This window comes from Spinacia oleracea, chromosome 2, assembly GCF_020520425.1.
Source record: "Spinacia oleracea cultivar Varoflay chromosome 2, BTI_SOV_V1, whole genome shotgun sequence".
Taxonomy (NCBI): Eukaryota; Viridiplantae; Streptophyta; class Magnoliopsida; order Caryophyllales; family Amaranthaceae; genus Spinacia; species Spinacia oleracea.
The window spans coordinates 24,861,428-24,866,824 of NC_079488.1; the positions used below are offsets into that span (position 1 = coordinate 24,861,428).

Below are 5,397 nucleotides of genomic sequence, written 5' to 3' on the forward strand. Positions count from 1 at the left end.
TACAGGTATATAGAATTTACCTACTCTAACAGGGACGTCCTCTAAAACACCTAAGGGGTATTTGACAGAACGATCGGCCATTTTCAGAGTGACATTAGTAACCTTAAGCTCACCCATATTCAGTTTAGTATAGATAGACAAAGGCATGACAGACACACTAGCACCTAAATCACATAAAGCTTTATCAATAAACACAGTGCCAATGTTACATGGGATGGAAAAACTCCCGGGGTCTTTAAGTTTAGGTGGAGACTTATTTTGCAAATAAGCACTACAATCCTCAGTAAAAGCTACAGTCTCTACCTCACAAAAATCACATTTCCTGGTCAAAATATCTTTCATGAATTTAGCATAAGCAGGAACTTGTAAAATCAATTCAGTAAAAGGAACCGTTACCTGCAAATTTTTGACCACTTCCAAGAACTTACCAAACTGCTTGTCGAGCTTATTCTTGAGTTGCCGGTTTGGGAAGGGGAGTGCAATAGGTGGTACTTGAATATCTGACCCCTTCTTAACCTCAGTTGTAGCCCTATTCTCATTGACTACCTTTTCAGCTTCCTTACCATCCATGACTATCTCTGGGACCTCCTCACTAACCAGACCACTAGCAGACACTCCAGAATCAACCTCAACCGGCATAGAAGGACCACCATAACCCCTACCACTCCTCAATGTAATAGCATTTGCAGTTTCCCTATTTTCGGGTTGTGAAGGAAATTAGCCTGGGGGTCTCCCTGCAATAGTAGTAGCCATCTGTGCCAACCGTGTATCAATGATCTTGTTATGAGCAGTAAGAGCATCGATCTTTGCATCCTTTTCACTTAGAGATTTTTGCATTTGTAACATCATATTTCTCATCTCTACTAGCATAGGGTCAGGCAGTGTGGCTTGAGGTTGTGGTGGTGGGGGTGATGTGTGTTGTCTAGGGAACCCAGGTGGTCCACTAGACTGTTGGTTGTAGTTGTTCTGTGGTTGGTAGGATTGTTGATGTGGGGGTTGGTATGGTTGTTGTGGTGGATGTTGGACTTGGTGAGGGTTCTGGATATTGTTGCTCCTGTAGGATAGTAGAGGGTTGTTTTTGTAGCCCTCATTGTAAGAGTTGGAGAATGGGTTATTTTGTTTGTAGGATTGAAATGCATTACATTGTTCAATAGAGCTCCTACAATACTGTGCATAATGACCAGACATTCCACAACTTTCACAAACAGTAGCAGGCTGGGCACTCATAGCAGCTACACTAGCAGGTTGGGCAGATTGAGCATTGGCTGCTGGCATATTATCAAACTTATAGTGTAAAGCAGTCAATTGGGCAGTTAATTGTTCAATAGAATTCAAATCATGCTTACCACCCCTATTAGATAGGCCTCTAGGATTCCCGTACTGGGCATTGTGAATGGCTATCTCCTCAATCACCTCCATAGCTCTAGGCACCTCAAGTTGCATGAATCTCCCACTGGCAGCTGAATCTAACAGACATCTAGACTCATTACCCAGACCATTATAGAACTGCTGAATCAAGAACCAATCATCCAAACCATGGTGCGGGCATTCTCTCTGCAAGTCCTTGAATCTCTCCCAGACCTCGAACAAACTCTCATCTGCTTGTTGTGAGATACCTAATATCTGGCCCCTCAGACGAGCCGTTTTCTCAGGCGGAAAATATTTAACATAAAAAGCAAGAGCCAAGGACTCCCAATTAGTGATTTTTAAAGCCGCCCGATTCAACCCATTAATCCACAATTTAGCTTTCCCACTCAAAGAGAACGGGAAAAGTATCTCCATAGTCTGCTCCGGAGTCAATCCCTTTTGCTTGATGGTGGAACAATATTGGATGAAGGACTGTATGTGAAGATTCGGATCTTCACCTGGTTCCCCACCGTACTGGCGTCTCTCAATCATGTTAATCAATGAAGGCTCAATCTTGAAGGTCTCAGCTGCAATAGAAGGCATGATTGCCTTTGGTAGCACGGACAGACTTGGCTTAGAGTAGTCTGTAAGCCGTGGGGTAGGTGGCGGTAGTGGAGTTTCGTCACCCATCTCTATCTCTGAAACTGAATCTGTATCTGAAGGAAAAAGATCGCCAATATTATGATCAGAATCAGAGTAATTCCCACACTGTGCAATGAAAGTTCCTCGTCTACCAAAGGTTCTTTCGGGCTCAGGATCGAATGGAGTAAGATTACTAGTACCTACGGTCCTGGGCATAGACAAAGACTACAAAACAATGTGAGATCCGGTCTCAAGGAACGTGAGTTCCTTGAGTAGTAACAAACAATAATCTAGGATAAGCAATCAACAACAGAAAATAAAACCGTTTCCCCGGCAACGGCGCCAAAATTTGATAGGCTAAATCGCACTCCTATCAAAGATAAACCTAACGTTCACCAACTAAAAATATAGCAAGGGAAGCAGGGATCATATCCACAGGGAAACAATGTTCTTTCTACTATTAATCGACAATTCTAGACTATTGGGAAACAAGAATATGGGTTGATTTGTATAATAAAACTAGGACGATAATTAAACAATTAAGAAATCATATATTAAAGAATCTAGGGCATAGGTTCACCAATGAACAACATTCCAGGATGACAACAATCAATAATAATCAATAAAACAGTTAATTAGACTAGCATGCTCTCTCGAATCGATACTAATCATAGACTTAGAATTAACGGGCTCTCGCTACGTATTAATCCTAATTATACCTATTGACACAAGCCTAAACATCAAATTGCATCTCTCGAATTTTAATTTGATATTGCGAAACTAATACAATCAAACCTGCGCAAATCTAATTGCAAAGGAAATAAGGGCAATTAATAGGAATTAACAGCTAAACCAACAATCAACAACAATTAATCATCCCTTCACATTCGTTCATGGATTCCCAAAACCCTAGAAAATCAACTACTCACACATATTTAAATTAAACCAAATAAACATATTAAATAAAAGCATGATTGAAATTGAATAATAGAATCTGAAATAAAGAAATACCTAATAACGAAGAACGAACGATAACTGAAAGTTTGAATCTTTAATTAATTTAAAGTTGAGTGTTTAAAGAAATAAAAATTGAAGTTTTAAGCTAAGCAAAATAATAATACGAAATTCGGAGGAGAAGAACCTCCTAAAACCTTAATTACTTATATATAGTGCAAACTAAGCAAAAGAAGACGAACTGGGACTGAAAACCGGGCACCCCGGTTTCCAGAAACCGGCCGGTTTTCGGCCCAGTCAGGCGTTCCAAAAGTATCAGGTAGCGAAAACCGGGGCTACAGGTTTCTCCAAACCTGCCGGTTTCGCACCTAAGAGAAACCTTCTCATTTCTCAAAACCTGCCGGTTTGTGAAAACCGAGGCCACAGGTTTTGAGCTCAATTAGACGTATTTGCCTTGAGTTTGAACTTGAGGCCCATGCCCAACTCCTTTGGGCCAAGTTTGACGCTCGTGGCCCCTTTGAAGCTGGCTAGATCACCCCACAATGCCTCGGGATCCGTGTAGTCATCCAAAAGTGATGGAAAACGGGCCTCCAAAGACCAATTATCATCAAAAAACAGCCCTGCAACTAACAGACACTACACAACACACATTAGCATTAAAATAGGCTCCGAAGAGCTCAAATGAGATGAAAAGTGCATACGGGACGGGGGTAAAAATTATATAAAATATGAGTGTATCAGTACCATTGAAATTTTGATGTAATTTTTATTATTTCTAGTTTAGAACTTTAAGTTAGCATTGAATGAAGATTCAAGACGATGCCAAGGTAACAAGATGGTGAACAAGAGGTTTTGGGCCATACTAGTTCACCAATTTTATTTATGCTTTTATACTTCCTCAGTTCCGGAAATATCGCACCATGGTTGACTTTTACTCTTCTAACCATTACTTTGACTCTTAACATCTCAAATCGCGTGCAAGTAAAAATTATAAAAAATAATATTTAGAAAATATATATCGATACGAATCTAACATGACCTCACATGACTAAAATTTTCTTACGTACGAATCACAAAAAATGGCCAAAGTCGGAGTGTGAATAGTGTAAAAAACAAATGGTGCGATATTTCCGGAACGGAGGAAGTATATTGAATGAATGTATATTATGCATGAATACGTTGTTCGTATGCTCGATTAGATTTAGTTCACTAAATAATCGAACCAAAATAGAAACAACTAGGTCCACAGTAATATTGAGTTCAAAAGTTGCCTTCCAAATCAAGCACTTACAAAAATCTAAGGATCGAACGTAGTAGGTTTACGCCAAAGCGAGGTGCTATATTAGTTGACTTAGATGGTAAGGCGTCCCAAAGGAGCACGTTGATTGTGGTTTCAACTCAAACAACAATGGCATTATGTTGTGGCAATGGGATAAATTATGGTATTAATTTATTAACCAAGAGTAATTTGGAGATTACTAGCAATAGATTTTTCTTACCTAGAATCTTAAAATACTGAAGTCATGCCAAAGCTGCTTAAGGATTTGGGACTTTTAGGGTATTGAAATCGTTTCATTCAATTTTATGGACCATGTTTTGCTTTTTCATGAATGAAATGTTAATAGGTTTAATGATTGCATGCTAGTATTTATTTTAAAGTTATTAAGTTATGAATGGTTATTTATTGCAAATTCTTTTCAAATGTAGTAATCAAATGGCCGCAAACAATAACAACTTGTTCAACCTGCGTTCAATTCTCGACAAAGAGAAGTTGAACGACAACAATTTCCTCGACTGGAAAAGGAACTTGCAAATAGTTCTAATGCATGAGGAACAAGAATATTTCCTAGAGGAAGAGTTATCAGAGGCCGCCGGGCCGGAGGTGACTCAAGCTGCCCTTAACCATTGGATCCAGGCCAACAGGGATGTCAAATGTGTGATGCTTGCATCCATGAATCCTGAACTTCAGAAAATGTTAATTAACTCGGATGCTTACCAAATCATCTCGGAGTTGAAGAACATGTTTCAGGACCAAGCCAGAATCGAAAAATTCGAGACTTAGAGGTTGATCCTTGAGACTAAGCTCAATAAAGGAGAACCAGTGAGCCCACATGTTCTTAAAGTGATTGGACTCTTTGAGAACATGAGAGCTGTAGATTCAGACGTCTCAAATGAGATGGATATTGACATCATTCTCCATTCTCTTCATAATGGATATGATCAGTTCAAGTTGAATTACAACAAAACAGCATGGAGAAAACTCTTACTGAGCTTCACGGTATGCTGAATACCGCTGAAAAGACGCTCAAGCAAGAGAATAAGCACGACGTGCTTATGGTGCGTAAGGAAAAGGGCTTCAAGAAATCAGGCAAGGGAAAGGGCAAGAAGGGTAAGGGCAAGGCTACGCCCTCACCTAAGTCCAACGGCACCAGTTCTGGTAAACAGAAGAGGGTG

General features: G+C 39.8%; 1 non-coding gene across 1 annotated transcript; it reads left to right on the forward strand.

Moving 5' to 3' along the window:
* Positions 1-1,531: 1,531 nt before the first annotated feature.
* Positions 1,532-1,638, forward strand: LOC130468246 (small nucleolar RNA R71). Its single transcript, XR_008928665.1, has one exon. It is a non-coding gene; the product is annotated as a small nucleolar RNA R71 (small nucleolar RNA).
* Positions 1,639-5,397: the final 3,759 nt, after the last annotated feature.